General features: G+C 56.4%; 1 non-coding gene and 3 pseudogenes across 1 annotated transcript; all 4 read right to left on the reverse strand.

The window, feature by feature from the left end:
* Positions 1-822: 822 nt before the first annotated feature.
* Positions 823-999, reverse strand: LOC143432129 (U2 spliceosomal RNA; annotated as a pseudogene).
* Positions 1,000-8,323: 7,324 nt separating this feature from the next.
* LOC143432135 (U2 spliceosomal RNA) lies at positions 8,324-8,509 on the reverse strand. The gene has a single exon (XR_013102899.1). It is a non-coding gene; the product is annotated as a U2 spliceosomal RNA (small nuclear RNA).
* A 7,459-nt stretch (positions 8,510-15,968) lies between these two features.
* LOC143432122 (U2 spliceosomal RNA) lies at positions 15,969-16,144 on the reverse strand (annotated as a pseudogene).
* Positions 16,145-23,449: 7,305 nt separating this feature from the next.
* LOC143432123 (U2 spliceosomal RNA) lies at positions 23,450-23,625 on the reverse strand (annotated as a pseudogene).
* Between the last annotated feature and the right edge of the window lie 1,164 nt (positions 23,626-24,789).

Consider the following 24,789-nt stretch of genomic DNA (forward strand, 5'->3'; position numbering starts at 1 on the left):
TAAATTAATATATTAACACGAATTAACGGACGAAGCGGAATCTAATAAAATAAATAGAATAAAATAATATAAAACAATTCCGCTGTGCCCGGTGGTCACAGCCCCGCACGAACGAACCGTGCTTCGCGTACGTGACTAGTAACCGCAAACGGTTTAACTTTCCACGACACTCCACACGGCCTGGAAAACTCCGGACCGCGACGTATCGAGTTACACGGGGTGTAAAGGGCCTCCGTGTACCCCGATCTCTTAATTAAAACAAATAAAACGGTGACTTTAATTAATCTAAAGCTGCTATTACGCAGCGACGACCCGTAAAATCGAGCAAAAAATTCGATTTACGGGCGTACGTGCAAACAGTCTAACACCCAAAATACGGAGAGGTCGAATTCAAAACCAACGGCTATAAGTGTAAAGTTTACACTTATAACCGGGTATAAGGTCAGACAAACCGAATCTACTCGGATTCAAACTCCTCGGAGGTCGAAATGGTCGACCTAGGAGGAGGGACGTCACGTATGGACGTCTATCGTCTACCCGATGCGTTCAACACCACCGCATCGGGAGCACTTTAAACTAATCACGCGAGAAGGGACCTCCACCGAAATTCCAAGTGTTAGACTTACCAAGTCCAGAGTCCACCAGCAAGCCGAACGCACTGAACACTGCACCACACACGAGCACAGCACGCGCGACGCGGATGATAACGCGACACTCCGGTGAGCGAGTCGGAAAGACACAAAGTAAAATGATACTTAAAAGCTACTGATGGGGAAGATCAAGTGTATGGTTTTTGACTAGATAAAAACTGATTTTTGGAACTCTTATTGAGCCGGTCCCAGAGGCACTGCAATACTGGGTCGACTCGTGGCGGAGGTGGAGCAAGCCCCAGCGGTCCGCCTTTTTCCAAAAATCAGGTTAATATTCTGACTCCTAATGAGGAGTGTATCAGATATTAAGCTGATAAGAACAGATAAGACGTTTATTTTAGTAATTAATGTTCCCCCGGGGCCGAAGCCCCAGGGGTATACACTTATTTTACAGAATAATTCGCATCGCTTCCGCACGAATTTAGTTATATATCATTTATAATATAAGGCTTGCGGGAAAAAGTTTTTACCGCGTCCATAACGAGCGTACCCCTATTACAATGAGGTGAGAATTATAACATTCAATAAATTGAGTACATATAGTAACAACCGTGTTACATGAGGCACGGATCGGTAAATTAATTTAACAACAAAGTAACAATATAATAAGATAGTATATACAAAGTATAAAGCATATTTTATATATATAACATTTATAAGAATTTGGCACACCATGTATCACGCAGCACTTGAAAGCCTAGAGAAGAGCATCAATGTGCGGATATACGCCTCATCCTAGTCATACGAGTCCGGTTGGGAGGTATTAGGCGCCATCAATCGGTCCAGAGCAGCAAGAATAAATTAGGCAGAAATAAATAGTTTAATTAATTAATGCATTGTCTAAATTAGAAGAATGATCCGCACTAAATGAGTAAAATAATAGTGTAAAATAGTAAAATAGTGCAATCATAATTTAATTGACACCCACAGGCGCGTAGAACAAAGAAGAGTGAACATAAAATAGGCTACTGCAGTAAAATGCGATAGTATAAGTTAGTGGTTAAAATTTACGATAAATGTCCAAACAGTAAAACAGAATAAGATAACAGTCAGATAAGGTAAAATAGGATACAGTAAAATATAAAAGAATATCATACAGTACAAATTATAAATTAATTAATAAAGTCCTTCACCGACTGTGTCTAGGCGCCATTAATCTCTTAGTGTGGAGGCTATGTATATAGAAAAAGAAAAGGAATAAGAAAAAGAAAATAAAGAAAATAAAGAAAGTAAAGCAAAGAAAGGAAAAGAAAAGAAAGCTCACTCCAGACCATATCGACACACTCTCCCAACCCAGGTGTGGAGGCACTAAGGATCCGCAGGCGGCACCACCCCAGGGACGCGGGCGCCTCCACTGCTCCCGCTCAGCGCCGCCGATGTCGACTCCGCCTCAGACGTACCCCGTGGAGCCCGGTACTGACGCACCCCGGATACATGCTCCACGTAGATATCTCTGGACCAGGCTATTGTCTCAGATATCATGAGACGCCTCATCAGCGCTGCATAACGCTGAGAGACGCGCAGCAGGTCCAGGACAAACTCGTTTCCCGGGTCCCACGCGCCCAGGGCGCCGACGACGAACGCATCTACGTGGACTCGGTAGCCGCGCCTCCGCAATGATTCGGCGAGGGGCTGATACTTACGTATCTTCGCCATCCTCGCCTCCTCAATTGCCTCGAGAGTGTTCTCGAAAGGCACGGCCACGTCGACCACGACGATGTTTTTCGACAGCCCGTGCTCCACGACGATGTCGGGACGCAGGGCTGCCAGCTCGCCGTCGACTCCCGGGACGCGCTTATTGACCCGGATCCCCCCTGGCAGACGGGCAGCCGCCACGAGCCTATGAACGAGGCCGTCATGCCGCAGCTGCCGGGCAGCGGAGTGAGGACCGCAGTGGGAGAGCACGTGGGGAAGGCCCTCGAACTCATGCCCGCAACGCCGGCAACGCTTGTCACCGGTCCCCCACCGACGTGCTCCATTTAGCGGCAACACGTCGAGGCGGGCCCGGTGAACGAAGCGCCAATCAGCGAAGCGGACATACCCCCCGGTGCGCAGAAAGTGGTTACTGACCGCGCAACGGGAGGTCGCGTCGAAAACCTTCCCCTGGTCAGGCTTCCGAAGAAGCCTTTCCAGGTAGCACTCTCCCACTGCTGCCCTCAGCCTCCGCGTGACTTGGCCCTTGGCAGCAGGCGGCACAACAACGCTACGCCCATTCCGGGAGCGGCACACAACCGAGAGCTCTTCACGGACCTCGTCCCATCTCCAACTAAATCCAAGCCGCGCACATGAACGAATTCCGACGTTCCTTACTCGCGACCAGAACGAAGCTCGGCCCGCCGATGGCCTCGCCATCTCGCCCGACAAAGAGCCGGAGAGATAGTCGGCAAGGCCCCTGCTCCCAAGGGTCCGACCGGCCTTCTCCCGCACGGCGTCACACAGCGCTGACCTGGCCAAGTCCGCGACGACCGGATCGCTCGCATTCAATAACCTGAACGCGTGCGACACGGCCGCCACGTCGGCCAGATCCACCAGCGGGAGAAGGCCGCACCCACCCCAAGCGGGGGGGATATAGACCAGCTCCGCACTGGCACGCTGCGGGAGGTGCAACCACCTCTTTACCGTGCGTTTGATGACCCTGTCGGCATCGGCTAAAGCGGTTCTTCGCACGTGGCCTCCCCTGAACGCGAAATCGAGGCGTGGCAACAGGAATGTCGCCACGGTCTCGATTTTTTGCCAGGGGGCGAGCAGGGAATCGTCGACCGCGCGAAGATCTACTAACAAGGCTTGGATCGTCGGATACGGGGTTTGGTCGATCCGAACCCCGGTCGGCACTCCCAGATGCTCGTAACTCTGCCCCTCCGACAGGGCAGGAACGAGTCCCCCGACTAGACGGAACTCGGTGCTAGCGACTCTCCCGTCCCCTCTGATGTGCAGGGTTGCACACTTCGAGGGGTTGAAGGAGAGCCCCAGCTGCCGAGCCGTCCCCTCTGCTGCTTGCAACAGCCTTCCCATTCCGTCGACGGATGACGCGACGAGTGCCACGTCGTCTGCGTACGCCAGGGCTGTCACCTTATGCCCTCTCACACTCAGACCCTCCACCGAGTCCACGGCCCCGCGAACCATGGCCTCAATGGAAAGGTCGAATAGGATCGGGCTAAGTGGGCAGCCCTGCCTCACCCCCGACTTCATGGGGATCCAGGGCGTGTACCCTTCAGCGGTACGGACCCGCGTCGCCACGCCGTCGTAAAGGCTGGCGACGATGTTGATAAGCGGCCGGGGAGCGCCGGCGCCGGCCAGCGAATCGATGATGGTGGCGTGGGGAACCGAACCGAAAGCGTTGGCCAGATCCAACCACGCCACCACCACCTCCCTACGCTGCTTACGAGCGGCAGCCATGGCCTGCTGAAGCACAAAGTTGTGCTCCAGACAGCCTTCGAAGGGCAAGAAGCCCTTCTGTGCTTGGCTGAGCCGCTTGTTGACTACGGCCCAACGAGTGAGCCGATCGGCGACGACCGCCGCGAAGAGCTTGGGGGTGACATCACCCAGGGCGATAGGCCTCCAATTCGATAGGTCCTCGCGATCACCCTTCTTGAAAAGGAGGACGGTGTTGGACTTCTTCCAGCGCCCCGGAATCTTCTCCATGCGGCGGCAGGTGTTGAATACCGCCGTAAGGAGGACCGCTCCTGGGTCCCCCCTCCGTAGGTCACCATAGGTCAGACCGTCGGGTCCGGCGGAAGAAGCAAGCTTCATCCGCTTTAACCGACGGCTGACCTCGGCTTCCGTGAAGGGGGAAACCAGGGCATCGTTCGACTCAGTGGTCGGGTCCTCCCCATAGAGAGAGGGAAGGCTACCAGGGCGGGCTCGGAGCGAATAAACGTTCGTAAAGTGCTCCTGGACCCGTTCCAGGGGCACACTGCAATGGGGAGATTCTCCGGCGAGAATCTCCCGCACCGCGCGCTTCCGATCCGCCCTGAAAAGACGTTGGATTCGGGTAGCCTCCCCTACGCGATCCGGGACGCTGGGAGGGCCATCGCTCACCATCGAATTGGCCACATCGCCCCGACGCCCCTCACTCTCCGCGACCGGCCGGCGCCGACCGGCCCCCCCGTTGGAGGCGGCACTCCGTGCGCCAGCCCCGGGTCCCGCGGCCCTCCGCCCCTGAAAGTACTCGTCCACCTTCGTGGCGAGCGCCTCCAGTTGCTCGGGTGTTCCCACCCCCTCCGCGAAGGCCACTAACCGCGCCCTTGCGGCAACGTCCACCTCCCGGCGTCCCCTAGATCGGGGTCTACCGGTTGGTGGCGCGCCGGACGCAGCGTCGCGACCTCCACTTCGGCGATGGGGCACCCTAGATTGCCGCGGGGCCCGAGGCTGAGACGCCCCGCCTACCCGCTCGCAAGCAGCCGGGAGGCCCGATGTCGCTGTCCCGCGCCGCCGCCCCACGGTCGCTGCAGGTGCACGACCGCCTCTGGTACCCGCACGACATCCACGTGTTGCACTCACCGGGTGGCTTTCCCGAATGCTCGACGGGGCCATCCTCACCGGAGCCTCCACGACGACGCTGCCCCGGGATGATGACGCGGGCGGGTCCCGCGCGCCTCCACACCTGCACACACAAACACACCCCCGGTTTCGCCCGGGGGAGTCAATAAAATTGTCATTATTGACCGGACTAGTTGCCCGGTCGGTCAACGAATAAAATCTATTATTTGGAATTAAATTATCTAAATTGAGGCCCCCCTCCTCCTCCCTGGGGAGCCTCGGTGACCTTCGAGTGGAGGGACCGGTTCCCTCCACCCGCGGGGACGGCTGCCTTGGGGCCTCCTCTTCCCCCGACGAATCCGTGGTGGTTATTGTGCGGTCCACCCACCGCCTTCTCCTCGCCGCACCTGGTGTAGCCGTGGATCGCCCCCTCGCGGCGCTCGTATGGCTGTTCCTGCTGCTGCTGCTGCTACTGCTACTGCTGCTGCTGCTGCCGCTGCTCCCCAAGCAGCGGCGCCTCCTCGTTGTCCTGGCCGGTCCCTCCTCAGGAACGGCCGCCGGCGCTCTCTCATCGTCCGACGATGACGACGATGACTCATGGATGGTGGGGAGGGGCCTGGGCGAAGGTAGGGACCTCCTCTTCTCGGTCCCCTCCCCACGCGCCTCCACCCGAAGGGACACCCCGGTGGTCTGGGTGCCCCCTCTGCCCCCCGGAGGGGACAGGCGTCCCCGAATCGGCCTCTTCGCGGACGACCCGGGCGGGAGGGACGTCGCCCGAGTCGTCCTGGCTGGCGGGGTGGAGGCGCGGCCCGTGGCTGGCGGCGTCCGCGCCGCGACGGTGACCGCCACAGGTGACACGACGGCCACCGTCATTATAGGCGAGCCACGGACCGATGTCGTCATCGTCGTGGTAGTAAGCGTGGCCGGAGCGCTGCAGGGCGTTGGTGGAGGGCCCTGCAGTGGTGGTGTCGCTGGGGGGGCGCTGGAGGTGGTGGACGCGCCCCCCATCCTCTTCGCTGCCGCCCGCGTTATCCTGGGCAACGCGGGCGGGAGAGACGTCGCTCTTGTACTCCTTGACACCACCGCCGCTCCAGCCACGGCGGACGGGCTGCCCCGGGTGACCTCCGCGAAGGTGGTTGTGGGGGTCACCCTCCTTGCCGGTAGAATGCGTCGGGGCGGGTCGGGTTGGGGAGGCTCGGTCGACGCCCGCCTCTTCCTCCCAGCTGCTGCGGGCGCCGCCGGGCTCTTCTTCCCCCTTGCGGGGGCAGGGGGCGTGGTGGTAGAGCCCCCTGAAATCCTCCCCTTGGGCCCCGACCCGCTGCTGGTCCTGGTGGAGTTGGGGCTCGCCTCGTCCGCGGAGGAGCGCCGGCTTCGTTGTAAGAACGCCGCGAGGGTGACGGAGCTTCTCGTCGCGGCGCTGCTCCCCACCACCGTCGTTGTCGTGGTCGTTATTGCTGTGGTGGTGGAGTTCCTTGTAGTCCTTGTTATCCCGGCGGTGGGTGGACGAGTTCCTCGCCGGGGTTGCGTGGTGGTATTAGCGGTTGTCCTCTTTGACGTACTCGAGGAGGCCCCCTTCGACGCTGTGGATGTTGTTGTTGTTGTTGTCGTCGTTGTTGTTGTTGTTGTTGCTGCAGTTGAGGCAGCCGTCCCCGATGCTCTGGAAACATTTAAACGAGCAGTAACTGTTCGCGGCCTGGTGGAGGCGCACGTTGTTGCGCCCCCACAGGTCACCGGGGAAACACCCAGGGGGGGAAAGGAGACCTCACTCTCGGTGGAGAGATCCACCACGTCAACGGGTCGCGACTCGGCAACGCTGTCGCCGGGCGTTGCGCGGGCGGCACTCCCTGCAAGGGAGTTGTGTCTAACGGAGACACACGGACCCCCGGTGGACGGGTGTTTTGTTTGGTGGTGCGACTTCACACGCTTCAGTGCATACGCACTTTCGTCGGTGAAGCCGCACTCACCGCACACCCACCTTTTGATCGCACCGGGGTGATGGATCTTTAAGTGTTTAAATAAATCCGTGTGTCTCAGATAGACACACGCTCCCTTTTTGCACACGGTTCTGCCAAGGTAGCAGAACGGGCAAGGAAATTCTGCCGGGAACGGGTAATGCAGCAACACCACGCGCTCACTATTACTATTTGTACTATCGTTTTTGCTGCTATTACCCGCCATCGTTACGATAGTGTCGCAACGCAAACACTCGGCTCGTCTAATAAAATAAATAAGTTATAATAATAAAACCAAAACGCTCACCGGAGCAAACACAAACGGTTAACGGTCGATCGAGACGAACACGTAAGACAAGGGACAATAATAAATAAGTATATACACTAGAGAAGACAAGGGACAACGCGAACGCGAACGCGATTAAATAAATATCTTAATACGGATTAACGGCGAAACGGAATCTAATAGAATAAAATAAAATAAAATAAAATAATATAAAACAATTCCGCTGTGCCCGGTGGACACAGCCCCGCACGAACGAACCGTGCTTCGCGTACGTGACCAGCAACCGCAAACGGTTTAACTTTCCACGACACTCCACACGGCCTGGAAAACTCCGGACCGCGACGTATCGAGTTACACGGGGTGTAAAGGGCCTCCGTGTACCCCGATCTCTTAATTAAACAAATAGACGGTGAATTTAATTAACCTAATTGCTGCTATTACGCAGCGACGACCCGTAAAATCGAGCAAAAAATTCGATTTACGGGCGTACGTGCAAACAGTCTAACACCCAAAACACGGAGAGGTCGAATTCAAACCCAACGGCTATAAGTGTAAAATTTACACTTATAACCGGGTATAAGGTCAGACAAACCGATTCTACTCGGATTCAAACTCCTCGGAGGTCGAAATGGTCGACCTAGGAGGAGGGACGTCACGTATGGACGTCTAACGTCTACCCGATGCGTTCAACACCACCGCATCGGGAGCACTTTAAACTAACTACGCGAAATGGGACCTCCACCGAAATTTCACGTGTTAGACTTACCAAGTCCGGGGTTCCACCAGCTAAGTCGAACGCACTGAACACTGCACCACACACGAGCACAGCACGCGCGACGCGGATGATAACGCGACACTCCGGTGAGCGAGTCGGAAAGACACAAATAAAATAAATACTTAAGCTACTGATGGGAAAGATCAAGTGATATAGAGTGCAGAAAACTGATTTTTGGAACTCTTATTGAGCCGGTCCCAGAGGCACTGCAATACTGGGTCGACTCGCGGCGGAGGTGGAGCAAGCCCCAGCGGTCCGCCTTTTTCCAAAAATCAGGTTAATATTCTGACTCCTAATGAGGAGTGTATCAGATATTAAGCTGATAAGAACAGATAAGAACAGATAAGACGTTTATTTGACAATAAATGTTCCCCTGAGGCCGAGGCCCCAGGGGTATACACTTGTTTTATACAATAGATTCGCATTGATTCCGCACGAATTCAATTATAAACCGTCTAACTACAATCATGCTGGGGGATAAATCCCCACAGCGTCCATCAATTTTACAACAACCTCACTATGAGGCGAACATAGTGTCGTTCATCCAGTTAATTTAAGACAATGACGTGGCATAGGGCACGTATTAGCAACTAGCTTTTCAATGGAATAATAATAGCGTAGAATAAAGAACAGTAAGAATAGAATAAAATTAAATGTGTCTTATACACATAACAAACATAGTAATATTATATCATATTATATTATATTATATTATATAAGCATAGTGCACAGCTCAATGGACTAGATGGATTTAGACGCCAGTGTGCGGACACACGCCTTACTGTAGTCACTCATGATGAGCCAAGAGGTACCAGCCGCCGCCGAGAAGTCCGGAGAATCACTAGTTAGTGCTCAACTTAAGATAGAGTAAAATGAATTAAAATAGATAAATAAATAGATGAATAGATAGATACATAGATAATTAAAATAAATAGAATAGTAAATAAAATAATAAATAAACAGATAAAATAAGTTAAGATTAAAATAACATAAGATAGGGTTCAGTAAGCTAGGCGCGCGACGTATGAAAGAGAATAAAAGTAAGTAGCTAAGATAGATTGAAGCGGGAAAGGATACGAATAAGTTATGATAAAAGAGACTGCGATACGTTACGAAAATTAAAATACCATAAAGTCCACTATCATAGAGTGAAATAGATAAAATAGAATAAGGTAAGATAAAGTAGAATAAGATAAAATACGGTGAGCTAAAGTCAGTTACTGAATAAAATAAGAAAACACAGATTCTGGAAACCACGGTCGTTTGTTAACCAGATCTGCTTTTGTCTCGAACCAAATATAAGTACTAATAATATGTACTTTTCCCCCTTCCCACTTCAAGTGGAGGCTACGTAGCGCGCAAACAAAGAAAAGAAAAGAAAAACAAAATCAAAATCACGATCGAACCCAAACTTGCTCCAGACTCTCGTGGCCAGTCCTCTCAGCTCACAGGTGTGGAGGCACTAAGGATCCGCGGGCGACACCACCCCAGGGACGCGGGCGCCTCCACTGCTCCCGCTCAGCGCCGCCGATGTCGACCCCGCCTCGGACGTACCCCGTGGAGCCCGGTACTGACGCACCCCGGATACGTGCTCCACGTAAATATCCCCGGACCAGGCTATTGTCTCAGATATCATGAGACGCCTCATCAGCGCTGCATAACGCTGAGAGACGCGCAGCAGGTCCAGGACAAACTCGTTTCCCGGGTCCCACGCGCCCAGGGCGCCGACGACGAACGCATCTACGTGGACTCGGTAGCCGCGCCTCCGCAATGATTCGGCGAGGGGCTGATACTTACGTATCTTCGCCATCCTCGCCTCCTCAATTGCCTCGAGAGTGTTCTCGAAAGGCACGGCCACGTCGACCACGACGATGTTTTTCGACAGCCCGTGCTCCACGACGATGTCGGGACGCAGGGCTGCCAGCTCGCCGTCGACTCCCGGGACGCGCTTATTGACCCGGATCTCCCCCGGCAGACGGGCAGCCGCCACGAGCCTATGAACGAGGCCGTCATGCCGCAGCTGCCGGGCAGCGGAGTGAGGACCGCAGTGGGAGAGCACGTGGGGAAGGCCCTCGAACTCATGCCCGCAACGCCGGCAACGCTTGTCACCGGTCCCCCACCGACGTGCTCCATTTAGCGGCAACACGTCGAGGCGGGCCCGGTGAACGAAGCGCCAATCAGCGAAGCGGACAAACCCCCCGGTGCGCAGAAAGTGGTTACTGACCGCGCAACGGGAGGTCGCGTCGAAAACCTTCCCCTGGTCAGGCTTCCGAAGAAGCCTTTCCAGGTAGCACTCTCCCACTGCTGCCCTCAGCCTCCGCGTGACTTGGCCCTTGGCAGCAGGCGGCACAACAACGCTACGCCCATTCCGGGAGCGACACACAACCGAGAGCTCTTCACGGACCTCGTCCCATCTCCAACTAAATCCCAGCCGCGCACATGAACGAATTCCGACGTTCCTTACTCGCGACCAGAACGAAGCTCGGCCCGCCGATGGCCTCGCCATCTCGCCCGACAAAGAGCCGGAGAGATAGTCGGCAAGGCCCCTGCTCCCAAGGGTCCGACCGGCCTTCTCCCGCACGGCGTCACACAGCGCTGACCTGGCCAAGTCCGCAACGACCGGATCGCTCGCATTCAATAACCTGAACGCGTGCGACACGGTCGCCACGTCGGCCAGATCCACCAGCGGGAGAAGGCCGCACCCACCCCAAGCGGGGGGGATATAGACCAGCTCCGCACTGGCACGCTGCGGGAGGTGCAACCACCTCTTTACCGTGCGTTTGATGGCCCTGTCGGCATCGGCTAAAGCGGTTCTTCGCACATGGCCTCCCCTGAACGCGAAATCGAGGCGTGGCAACAAGAATGTCGCCACGGTCTCGATTTTTTGCCAGGGGGCGAGCAGGGAATCGTCGACCGCGCGAAGATCTACTAACAAGGCTTGGATCGTCGGATACGGGGTTTGGTCGATCCGAACCCCGGTCGGCACTCCCAGATGCTCGTAACTCTGCCCCTCCGACAGGGCAGGAACGAGTCCCCCGACTAGACGGAACTCGGTGCTAGAAACCCTCCCGTCCCCTCTGATGTGCAGGGTTGCACACTTCGAGGGGTTGAAGGAGAGCCCCAGCTGCCGAGCCGTCCCCTCTGCTGCTTGCAATAGCCTTCCCATTCCGTCGACGGATGACGCGACGAGTGCCACGTCGTCTGCGTACGCCAGGGCTGTCACCTTATGCCCTCTCACACTCAGACCCTCCACCGAGTCCACGGCCCCGCGAACCATGGCCTCAATGGAAAGGTCGAATAGGATCGGGCTAAGTGGGCAGCCCTGCCTCACCCCCGACTTCATGGGGATCCAGGGCGTGTACCCTTCAGCGGTACGGACCCGCGTCGCCACGCCGTCGTAAAGGCTGGCGACGATGTTGATAAGCGGCCGGGGAGCGCCGGCGCCGGCCAGCGAATCGATGATGGTGGCGTGGGGAACCGATCCGAAAGCGTTGGCCAGATCCAACCACGCCACCACCACCTCCCTACGCTGCTTACGAGCGGCAGCCATGGCCTGCTGAAGCACAAAGTTGTGCTCCAGACAGCCTTCGAAGGGCAAGAAGCCCTTCTGTGCTTGGCTGAGCCGCTTGTTGACTACGGCCCAACGAGTGAGCCGATCGGCGACGACCGCCGCGAAGAGCTTGGGGGTGACATCACCCAGGGCGATAGGCCTCCAATTCGATAGGTCCTCGCGATCACCCTTCTTGAAAAGGAGGACGGTGTTGGACTGCTTCCAGCGCCCCGGAATCTTCTCCATGCGGCGGCAGGTGTTGAATACCGCCGTAAGGAGGACCGCTCCTGGGTCCCCCCTCCGTAGGTCACCATAGGTCAGACCGTCGGGTCCAGCGGAAGAAGCAAGCTTCATCCGCTTTAGCCGACGGCTGACCTCGGCTTCCGTGAAGGGGGAAACCAGGGCATCGTTCGACTCAGTGGTCGGGTCCTCCCCATAGAGAGAGGGAAGGCTACCAGGGCGGGCTCGGAGCGAGTAAACGTTCGTAAAGTGCTCCTGGACCCGTTCCAGGGGCACACTGCAATGGGGAGATTCTCCGGCGAGAATCTCCCGCACCGCGCGCTTCCGATCCGCCCTGAAAAGACGTTGGATTCGGGTAGCCTCCCCTACGCGATCCGGGACGCTGGGAGGGCCATCGCTCACCATTGAATTGGCCACATCGCCCCGACGCCCCTCACTCCCCGCGACTGGCCGGCGCCGACCGGCCCCCCCGCTGGAGGCGGCACTCCGTGCGCCAGCCCCGGGTCCCGCGGCCCTCCGCCCCTGAAAGTACTCGTCCACCTTCGTGGCGAGCGCCTCCAGTTGCTCGGGCGATCCCACCCCCTCCGCGAAGGCCACTAACCGCGCCCTTGCGGCAACGTCCACCTCCCGGCGTCCCCTAGATCGGGGTCTACCGGTTGGTGGCGCGCCGGACGCAGCGTCGCGACCTCCACCTCGGGGATGGGGCACCCTGGATTGCCGCGGGGCCCGAGGCTGAGACGCCCCGCCTACCCGCTCGCAAGCAGCCGGGAGGCCCGATGTCGCTGTCCCGCGCCGCCGCCCCACGGTCGCTGCAGGTGCACGACCGCCTCTGGTACCCGCACGATACCCACGTGTTGCACTCACCGGGTGGCTTTCCCGAATGCTCGACGGGGCCGTCCTCACCGGAGCCTCCACGACGACGCTGCCCCGGGATGATGACGCGGGCGGGTCCCGCGCGCCTCCACACCTGCACACACAAACACACCCCCGGTTTCGCCCGGGGGAGTCAATAAAATTGTCATTAATGACCGGACTAATTGCCCGGTCAGTCAAAGGATAAAAACGATTTTCTGATAATAAATTATCTAGGTTGAGGCCCCCTTCCCCCTCCCTGGGGAGCCTCGGTGACCTTCGAGTGGAGGGACCGGTTCCCTCCACCCGCGGGGACGGCTGCCTTGGGGCCTCCTCTTCCCCCGACGAATCCGTGGTGGAGGTAATGGTGCGGTCCACCCACCGCCTTCTCCTCGCCGCTCCTGGTGTCGTGGATGTCCGTCCCCTCGCGGCGCTCGTATGGCTGTTCCTGCTGTTGTTGCTGCTGCTGCTACTGCTGCTGCTGCTGCCGCTGCTCCTGATGCAGCGGCGCCTCCTCGTTGTCCTGGCCGGTCCCTCCTCAGGAACGGCCGCCGGCGCTCTCTCATCGTCCGACGATGACGACGATGACTCATGGATGGTGGGGAGGGGCCTGGGCGAAGGTAGGGACCTCCTCTTCTCGGTCCCCTCCCCACGCGCCTCCACCCGAAGGGACACCCCGGTGGTCTGGGTGGCCCCTCTGCCCCCCGGAGGGGACAGGCGTCCCCTGATAGGCCTCTTCGCGGACGACCCGGGCGGGAGGGACGTCGCCCGAGTCGTCCTGGCTGGCGGGGTGGAGGCGCGGCCCGTGGCTGGCGGCGTCCGCGCCGCGACGGTGACCGCCGTAGGTGTAATGACGGCCACCGTCATAATTGGAGAGCCACGGACCGATGTCGTCACCGTCGTGGTGGTAAGTGTGGCCGGAGCGCTGCAGGGCGTGGGTGGTGGGCCCTGCAGTGGTGGTGTCGCTGGGGGGGCGCTGGAGGTGGTGGACGCGCCCCCCATCCTCTTGGCTGCCGCCCGCGTGATCCTTGGTAATGCGGGCGGGAGAGACGTCGCTCTTGTATTCCTAGACACCACCGCCGCTCCAGCCACGGCGGACGGGCTGCCCCGGGTGACCTCCGCGAAGGTTGTGGAGGGGGTCACCCTCCTCGATGGGAGGATGCGTCGGGGCGGGTCGGGTTGGGGAGGCTCGGTCGACGCCCGCCTCTTCCTCCCAGCTGCTGCGGGCGCCGCCGGGCTCTTCTTCCCCCTTGCGGGGGCAGGGGGCGTGGTGGTAGAGCCCCCTGAAATCCTCCCCTTGGGCCCCGACCCGCTGCTGGTCCTGGTGGAGTTGGGGCTCGCCTCGTCCGCGGAGGAGCGCCGGCTTCGTTGAAGGAACGCCGCGAGGGTGACGGAGCTCCGTGTCGCGGCGCTGCTCCCCACCACTGTCGTTGTCGTGGTTGCTGTGATTGTGGTGGTGGAGGCTCTCGTGGTCCTTGTTGTCCCGGCGGTGGGTGGACGAGTTCCTCGCCGGGGTTGCGTGGTGGTATTAGCGGTTGTCCTCTTTGACATGCTCGAGGAGGCCCCCTTCGACGCTGTAGTTGTTGCTGTTGTTGTTGTCGTCGTTGTTGTTGTTGTTGTTGCTGCAGTTGAGGCAGCCGTCCCCGATGCTCTGGAAACATTTAAACGAGCAGTAACTGTTCGCGGTCTGGTGGAGGCGCACGTCGTTGCGCCCCCACAGGTCACCGGGGACACACCCAGGGGGGGAAAGGAGACCTCACTCTCGGTGGAGAGATCCACCACGTCACGAGGTCGCGACTCGGCAACGCTGTCGCCGGGCGTTGCGCGGGCGGCACTCCCTGCAAGGGAGTTGTGTCTAACGGAGACACACGGACCCCCGGTGGCTGGATGACGGACCTGGTGGTGCGCCTTCACCTTCTTCAGCGCATACGCGCTGTCGTCGGAGAAGCCGCACTCAGCGCAGGTCCATCTTTTGATAGCACCGGGGTGATGTAATTTTAGATGTTTGAATAAATCCGTGTGTCTCAGATAGACACACGCTCCCTTTCTGCACACCGTTCTGCCTACAAAGCAGAAGGGGCAGGGAAATTCGGCAGGGAACGGGTACAGCAATTTCACCACGCATTCACCTCCACTAGTATTACTGTTATTGCTTGTACCCGCCATCGTGAAGATAGTGTCGCAACGCAACACTCGGCTCGTCGAAATAAAATAAATAAATCAAAATAATAAAACAAAACGCTCACCGGAGCAAACACAAACGGTTAACGGTCGAGCGAACGAACACGTAAGACAAAGGACAAATTGAATAAATAAGTATATACACAGAATAGACAACGGACAATCCCGAACGCGAACGCGAATAAATTAATATATTAACACGAATTAACGGACGAAGCGGAATCTAATAAAATAAATAGAATAAAATAATATAAAACAATTCCGCTGTGCCCGGTGGACACAGCCCCGCACGAACGAACCGTGCTTCGCGTACGTGACCAGCAACCGCAAACGGTTTAACTTTCCACGACACTCCACACGGCCTGGAAAACTCCGGACCGCGACGTATCGAGTTACACGGGGTGTAAAGGGCCTCCGTGTACCCCGATCTCTTAATTAAAACAAATAAACGGTGAATTTAATTAAACTAATTGCTGCTATTTCGCAGCGACGACCCGTAAAATCGAGCAAAAAAAAAAACTCGAATTACGGGCGTACGTGCAAACAGTCTAACACCCAAAACACGGAGAGGTCGAATTCAAAACCAACGGCTATAAGTGTAAAGTTTACACTTATAACCGGGTACAAGGACGAACAAACCGAATCTACTCGGATTCAAACTCCTCGGAGGTCGAAATGGTCGACCTAGGAGGAGGGACGTCACGTATGGACGTCTAACGTCTACCCGATGCGTTCAACACCACCGCATCGGGAGCACTTTAAACTAACTACGCGAAATGGGACCTCCACCGAAATTTCACGTGTTAGACTTACCAAGTCCGGGGTTCCACCAGCTAAGTCGAACGCACTGAACACTGCACCACACACGAGCACAGCACGCGCGACGCGGATGATAACGCGACACTCCGGTGAGCGAGTCGGAAAGACACAAATAAAATAAATACTTAAGCTACTGATGGGAAAGATCAAGTGATATAGAGTGCAGAAAACTGATTTTTGGAACTCTTATTGAGCCGGTCCCAGAGGCACTGCAATACTGGGTCGACTCGCGGCGGAGGTGGAGCAAGCCCCAGCGGTCCGCCTTTTTCCAAAAATCAGGTTAATATTCTGACTCCTAATGAGGAGTGTATCAGATATTAAGCTGATAAGAACAGATAAGACGTTTATTTAGCAATTAATGTTCCCCCGGGGCCGAGGCCCCAGGGGTATACACTTGTTTTATACAATAGATTCGCATTATTTCCGCACGAATTCAATTATAAATCATCTTTCTATAATCAGGCTAGGGGATAAATCCCCACAGCGTCCATTAATTCTATAACCTCACTATGAGGTACGCATAGTATCATTCAGCAATTGATACAAAACGATAGCGTGTCATAGGCCACGTGTTAGCAGATTACAGATTACTTTCCAATAAAATAAAAATAACATAGAGTCTACAGAAGTAAAAAAATAAGGTAAAATCTGGTTTATATATACATAACAGCCATAGTAGTCTTATAATATATAAGCGTAATGCATAGCATAGTGGACTAGATGAAATTTCGACGCCAGTGTGCGGATTCACGCCTTACTGTAGTCAAACGAGTCCCGTCGCGAGGTGCCAGCCACTGAGGAGTCAGTTCCATCACTCAACCAGACATGGATTCCATCATATGCATATTGAAGCTGAGTACAATAACTAAGTATCTGGGTAGACAGGTGAATAAATAAGTAGTTAAATAGATAAATAAATAGCTAAATATACAAATACATAAGTAGACAATAAATAGGTATATGGGTGTATAGAGTAGCTGAATAAATTAAAATGAGTAAGTAACTCGATAGAAAGAAGTAGACTAAAGTAAAATAGAATAAAGTCAGATACAATAAAATAAGCTAAAATAAGATAAAATAAGATAAATAAAATAAAATAAAGTCAAGTAAAGCAGAATAGAATAACTAAAGTAGAATAAGTATAATAGAATAAAATAAGATAAAGTTGAGTAGAATCAGGTACTCCAGTTATCACCCAATCGACCCTTGTCTCACCCTTCCTCTAATTTTAAAGTGGAGGCAATCAATGTCCACCCATGTACTCAGCGGCAGGCCACTCGACCCGCAGATGTGGAGGCCCTAAGGATCCGCGGGCGACACCACCCCAGGGACGCGGGCGCCTCCACTGCTCCCGCTCAGCGCCGCCGATGTCGACTCCGCCTCAGACGTACCCCGTGGAGCCCGGTACTGACGCACCCCGGATACATGCTCCACGTAGATATCTCTGGACCAGGCTATTGTCTCAGATATCATGAGACGCCTCATCAGCGCTGCATAACGCTGAGAGACGCGCAGCAGGTCCAGGACAAACTCGTTTCCCGGGTCCCACGCGCCCAGGGCGCCGACGACGAACGCATCTACGTGGACTCGGTAGCCGCGCCTCCGCAATGATTCGGCGAGGGGCTGATACTTACGTATCTTCGCCATCCTCGCCTCCTCAATTGCCTCGAGAGTGTTCTCGAAAGGCACGGCCACGTCGACCACGACGATGTTTTTCGACAGCCCGTGCTCCACGACGATGTCGGGACGCAGGGCTGCCAGCTCGCCGTCGACTCCCGGGACGCGCTTATTGACCCGGATCTCCCCTGGCAGACGGGCAGCCGCCACGAGCCTATGAACGAGGTTGTCATGCCGCAGCTGCCGGGCAGCGGAGTGAGGACCGCAGTGGGAGAGCACGTGGGGAAGGCCCTCGAACTCATGCCCGCAACGCCGGCAACGCTTGTCACCGGTCCCCCACCGACGTGCTCCATTTAGCGGCAACACGTCGAGGCGGGCCCGGTGAACGAAGCGCCAATCAGCGAAGCGGACAAACCCCCCGGTGCGCAGAAAGTGGTTACTGACCGCGCAACGGGAGGTCGCGTCGAAAACCTTCCCCTGGTCGGGCTTCCGAAGAAGCCTTTCCAGGTAGCACTCTCCCACTGCTGCCCTCAGCCTCCGCGTGACTTGGCCCTTGGCAGCAGGCGGCACAACAACGCTACGCCCATTCCGGGAGCGACAAACGACCGAGAGTTCTTCACGAACCTCGTCCCACCTCCAACTGAATCCAAGCCGCGCACAAGAACGAATCCCGACGTTCCTTACTCGCGACCAGAACGAAGCCCGGCCCGCCGATGGCCTCGCCATCTCGCCCGACAAAGAGCCGGAGAGATAGTCGGCAAGGCCCCTGCTCCCAAGGGTCCGACCGGCCTTCTCCCGCACGGCGTCACACAGCGCTGACCTGGCCAAGTCCGCAACGACCGGATCGCTCGCGTTCAATAACCTGAACGCGTGCGACACGGTCGCCACGTCGGCCAGATCCACCAGCGGGAGAAGGCCGCACCCACCCCAAGCGGGGGGGATATAGACCAGCTCCGCACTGGCACGCTGCGGGAGGTGCAACCACCTCTTTACCGTGCGTTTGATGACCCTGTCGGCATCGGCTAAAGCGGTTCTTCGCACGTGGCCTCCCCTGAACGCGAAATCGAGGCGTGGCAACAAGAATGTCGCCACGGTCTCGATTTTTTGCCAGGGGGCGAGCAGGGAATCGTCGACCGCGCGAAGATCTACTAATAAGGCTTGGATCGTCGGATACGGGGTTTGGTCGATCCGAACCCCGGTCGGCACTCCCAGATGCTCGTAACTCTGCCCCTCCGACAGGGCAGGAACGAGTCCCCCGACTAGACGGAACTCGGTGCTAGAAACCCTCCCGTCCCCTCTGATGTGCAGGGTTGCACACTTCGAGGGGTTGAAGGAGAGCCCCAGCTGCCGAGCCGTCCCCTCTGCTGCTTGCAATAGCCTTCCCATTCCGTCGACGGATGACGCGACGAGTGCCACGTCGTCTGCGTACGCCAGGGCTGTCACCTTATGCCCTCTCACACTCAGACCCTCCACCGAGTCCACGGCCCCGCGAACCATGGCCTCAATGGAAAGGTCGAATAGGATCGGGCTAAGTGGGCAGCCCTGCCTCACCCCCGACTTCATGGGGATCCAGGGCGTGTACCCTTCAGCGGTACGGACCCGCGTCGCCACGCCGTCGTAAAGGCTGGCGACGATGTTGATAAGCGGCCGGGGAGCGCCGGCGCCGGCCAGCGAATCGATGATGGTGGCGTGGGGAACCGAACCGAAAGCGTTGGCCAGATCCAACCACGCCACCACCACCTCCCTACGCTGCTTACGAGCGGCAGCCATGGCCTGCTGAAGCACAAAGTTGTGCTCCAGACAGCCTTCGAAGGGCAAGAAGCCCTTCTGTGCTTGGCTGAGCCGCTTGTTGACTACGGCCCAACGAGTGAGCCGATCGGCGACGACCGCCGCGAAGAGCTTGGGGGTGACATCACCCAGGGCGATAGGCCTCCAATTCGATAGGTCCTCGCGATCACCCTTCTTGAAAAGGAGGACGGTGTTGGACTGCTTCCAGCGCCCCGGAATCTTCTCCATGCGGCGGCAGGTGTTGAATACCGCCGTAAGGAGGACCGCTCCTGGGTCCCCCCTCCGTAGGTCACCATAGGTCAGACCGTCGGGTCCGGCGGAAGAAGCAAGCTTCATCCGCTTTAACCGACGGCTGACCTCGGCTTCCGTGAAGGGGGAAACCAGGGCATCGTTCGACTCAGTGGTCGGGTCCTCCCCATAGAGAGAGGGAAGGCTACCAGGGCGGGCTCGGAGCGAGTAAACGTTCGTAAAGTGCTCCTGGACCCGTTCCAGGGGCACACTGCAATGGGGAGATTCTCCGGCGAGAATCTCCCGCACCGCGCGCTTCCGATCCGCCCTGAAAAGACGTTGGATTCGGGTAGCCTCCCCTACGCGATCCGGGACGCTGGGAGGGCCATCGCTCACCATCGAATTGGCCACATCACCCCGACGCCCCTCACTCCCCGCGACTGGCCGGCGCCGACCGGCCCCCCCGCTGGAGGCGGCACTCCGTGCGCCAGCCCCGGGTCCCGCGGCCCTCCGCCCCTGAAAGTACTCGTCCACCTTCGTGGCGAGCGCCTCCAGTTGCTCGAGTGATCCCACCCCCTCCGCGAAGGCCACTAACCGCGCCCTTGCGGCAACGTCCACCTCCCGGCGTCCCCTAGATCGGGGTCTACCGGTTGGTGGCGCGCCGGACGCAGCGTCGCGACCTCCACCTCGGGGATGGGGCACCCTAGATTGCCGCGGGGCCCGAGGCTGAGACGCCCCGCCTACCCGCTCGCAAGCAGCCGGGAGGCCCGATGTCGCTGTCCCGCGCCGCCGCCCCACGGTCGCTGCAGGTGCACGACCGCCTCTGGTACCCGCACGATACCCACGTGTCACACTCACCGGGTGGCTTTCCCGAATGCTCGACGGGGCCGTCCTCACCGGAGCCTCCACGACGACGCTGCCCCGGGATGATGACGCGGGCGGGTCCCGCGCGCCTCCACACCTGCACACACAAACACACCCCCGGTTTCGCCCGGGGGAGTCAATAAAATTGTCATTAATGACCGGACTAATTGCCCGGTCAGTCAAAGGATAAAAACGATTTTCTGATAATAAATTATCTAGGTTGAGGCCCCCTTCCCCCTCCCTGGGGAGCCTCGGTGACCTTCGAGTGGAGGGACCGGTTCCCTCCACCCGCGGGGACGGCTGCCTTGGGGCCTCCTCTTCCCCCGACGAATCCGTGGTGGAGGTAATGGTGCGGTCCACCCACCGCCTTCTCCTCGCCGCTCCTGGTGTCGTGGATGTCCGTCCCCTCGCGGCGCTCGTATGGCTGTTCCTGCTGTTGTTGCTGCTGCTGCTACTGCTGCTGCTGCTGCCGCTGCTCCTGATGCAGCGGCGCCTCCTCGTTGTCCTGGCCGGTCCCTCCTCAGGAACGGCCGCCGGCGCTCTCTCATCGTCCGACGATGACGACGATGACTCATGGATGGTGGGGAGGGGCCTGGGCGAAGGTAGGGACCTCCTCTTCTCGGTCCCCTCCCCACGCGCCTCCACCCGAAGGGACACCCCGGTGGTCTGGGTGTCCCCTCTGCCCCCCGGAGGGGACAGGCGTCCCCGAATGGGCCTCTTCGCGGACGACCCGGGCGGGAGGGACGTCGCCCGAGTCGTCCTGGCTGGCGGGGTGGAGGCGCGGCCCGTGGCTGGCGGCGTCCGCGCCGCGACAGTGACCGCCACAGGTGACACGACGGCCACCGTCATAATTGGCGAGCCACGGACCGTGGTCGTCATCGTCGTGGTTGTTAATGTGGCCGGAGCGCTGCAGGGCGTAGGTGGAGGGCCCTGCAGTGGTGGTGTCGCTGGGGGGGCGCTGGAGGTGGTGGACGCGCCCCCCATCCTCTTGGCTGCCGCCCGCGTGATCCTGGGCAACGCGGGCGGGAGAGACGTAGCTCTGGTGTTTCTTGACACCACCGCCGCTCCAGCCACGGCGGACGGGCTGCCCCGGGTGACCTCCGCGAATGTTGTGGAGGGGGTCACCCTCCTCGCCGGTAAGATGCGTCGGGGCGGGTCGGGTTGGGGAGGCTCGGTCGACGCCCGCCTCTTCCTCCCAGCTGCTGCGGGCGCCGCCGGGCTCTTCTTCCCCTTTGCGGGGGCAGGGGGCGTGGTGGTAGAGCCCCCTGAAATCCTCCCCTTGGGCCCCGACCCGCTGCTGGTCCTGGTGGAGTTGGGGCTCGCCTCGTCCGCGGAGGAGCGCCGGCTTCGTTGTAAGAACGCCGCGAGGGTGACGGAGCTTCTCGTCGCGGCGCTACTCCCCACTACCTTCGTTGTCGTGGTTGTTATAGTTGCGGTGGTGGAGGTTCTCGACGTCCTTGCTGTTCCGGCGGTGGGTGGACGAGTTCCTCGCCGGGGTTGCGTGGTGGTAGTGCCTCTAGCTGACGTTCTGGAGGAGGCCCCTTTCGATGCTGTGGTTGTTGTCGTTGTTGTTGTTGTTGTTGTTATTGTTGCTGTAGCTGCTGTGGTGGCAGCCGTCCCCGATACTCTGCAAACATTGGTACCCTTAGCAGTAGTTGACGTTGTTGTGGCTCTGGTGGAGGCGCACGTCGTTGCGCCCCCACAGGTCACCGGGGACACACCCAAGGGGGGGAAAGAGACCTCGCTCTCGACGGATAACTCCGTCACGTCAAGAGGTCGCGACTCGGCAACGCTGTCGCCGGGCGTTGCGCGGGCGGCACTCCCTGCAAGGGAGTTGTGTCTAACGGAGACACACGGACCCCCGGTGGACGGGTGTTTTGTTTGGTGGTGCGACTTCACACGCTTCAGTGCATACGCACTTTCGTCGGTGAAGCCGCACTCACCGCACACCCACCTTTTGATCGCACCGGGGTGATGGATCTTTAAATGTTTGAATAGATCCGTGTGTCTCAGATAGACACACGCTCCCTTTTTGCACACGGTTCTGCCGACAAAGCAGAACGGGCAAGGAAATTCTGCCGGGAACGGGTAAAGCAGCTTCACCACGCACTCAGAATTACTAGAATTGTTGCTGCTATTACCCGCCATCGTGAAGATAGTGTCGCAACGCAACACACGGCTCGTCTAATAAAACAAATAGTCGAGATAATAAAACAATACGCTCACCGGAGCAAAACACTAACGGTAATTCGGAACGAACGGAACACTTAAGACAAAGGACAAGGTTAAATAAATAAAACTATATACAGTTGAACACAACGGACAAACGCGAACGCGAACCCGATTAATAAATCAATAAATCACACAATACGAATTAACGGACGAAGCGGAATCTAATAAAATAAATAGAATAAAATAATATAAAACAATTCCGCTGTGCCCGGTGGACACAGCCCCGCACGAACGAACCGTGCTTCGCGTACGTGACTAGTAACCGCAAACGGTTTAACTTTCCACGACACTCCACACGGCCTGGAAAACTCCGGAAACGCGAAGTATCGAGTTACACGGGGTGTAAAGGGCCTCCGTGTACCCCGATCTCTTAATTAAACAAATAGACGGTGAATTTAATTAAACTAATTGCTGCTATTACGCAGCGACGACCCGTAAAATCGAGCAAAAAACTCGAATTACGGGCGTACGTGCAAACAGTCTAACACCCAAAACACGGAGAGGTCGAATTCAAAACCAACGGCTATAAGTGTAAAGTTTACACTTATAACCGGGTACAAGGACGAACAAACCGAATCTACTCGGATTCAAACTCCTCGGAGGTCGAAATGGTCGACCTAGGAGGAGGGACGTCACGTATGGACGTCTAACGTCTACCCGATGCGTTCAACACCACCGCATCGGGAGCACTTTAAACTAACTACGCGAAATGGGACCTCCACCGAAATTTCACGTGTTAGACTTACCAAGTCCGGGGTTCCACCAGCTAAGTCGAACGCACTGAACACTGCACCACACACGAGCACAGCACGCGCGACGCGGATGATAACGCGACACTCCGGTGAGCGAGTCGGAAAGACACAAATAAAATAAATACTTAAGCTACTGATGGGAAAGATCAAGTGATATAGAGTGCAGAAAACTGATTTTTGGAACTCTTATTGAGCCGGTCCCAGAGGCACTGCAATACTGGGTCGACTCGCGGCGGAGGTGGAGCAAGCCCCAGCGGTCCGCCTTTTTCCAAAAATCAGGTTAATATTCTGACTCCTAATGAGGAGTGTATCAGATATTAAGCTGATAAGAACAGATAAGACGTTTATTTAGCAATTAATGTTCCCCCGGGGCCGAGGCCCCAGGGGTATACACTTGTTTTATACAATAGATTCGCATTATTTCCGCACGAATTCAATTATAAATCATCTTTCTATAATCAGGCTAGGGGATAAATCCCCACAGCGTCCATTAATTCTATAACCTCACTATGAGGTACGCATAGTATCATTCAGCAATTGATACAAAACGATAGCGTGTCATAGGCCACGTGTTAGCAGATTACAGATTACTTTCCAATAAAATAAAAATAACATAGAGTCTACAGAAGTAAAAAAATAAGGTAAAATCTGGTTTATATATACATAACAGCCATAGTAGTCTTATAATATATAAGCGTAATGCATAGCATAGTGGACTAGATGAAATTTCGACGCCAGTGTGCGGATTCACGCCTTACTGTAGTCAAACGAGTCCCGTCGCGAGGTGCCAGCCACTGAGGAGTCAGTTCCATCACTCAACCAGACATGGATTCCATCATATGCATATTGAAGCTGAGTACAATAACTAAGTATCTGGGTAGACAGGTGAATAAATAAGTAGTTAAATAGATAAATAAATAGCTAAATATACAAATACATAAGTAGACAATAAATAGGTATATGGGTGTATAGAGTAGCTGAATAAATTAAAATGAGTAAGTAACTCGATAGAAAGAAGTAGACTAAAGTAAAATAGAATAAAGTCAGATACAATAAAATAAGCTAAAATAAGATAAAATAAGATAAATAAAATAAAATAAAGTCAAGTAAAGCAGAATAGAATAACTAAAGTAGAATAAGTATAATAGAATAAAATAAGATAAAGTTGAGTAGAATCAGGTACTCCAGTTATCACCCAATCGACCCTTGTCTCACCCTTCCTCTAATTTTAAAGTGGAGGCAATCAATGTCCACCCATGTACTCAGCGGCAGGCCACTCGACCCGCAGATGTGGAGGCCCTAAGGATCCGCGGGCGACACCACCCCAGGGACGCGGGCGCCTCCACTGCTCCCGCTCAGCGCCGCCGATGTCGACTCCGCCTCAGACGTACCCCGTGGAGCCCGGTACTGACGCACCCCGGATACATGCTCCACGTAGATATCTCTGGACCAGGCTATTGTCTCAGATATCATGAGACGCCTCATCAGCGCTGCATAACGCTGAGAGACGCGCAGCAGGTCCAG

Source organism: Xylocopa sonorina, unplaced genomic scaffold (assembly GCF_050948175.1).
Source record: "Xylocopa sonorina isolate GNS202 unplaced genomic scaffold, iyXylSono1_principal scaffold0027, whole genome shotgun sequence".
Classification (NCBI taxonomy): domain Eukaryota; kingdom Metazoa; phylum Arthropoda; class Insecta; order Hymenoptera; family Apidae; genus Xylocopa; species Xylocopa sonorina.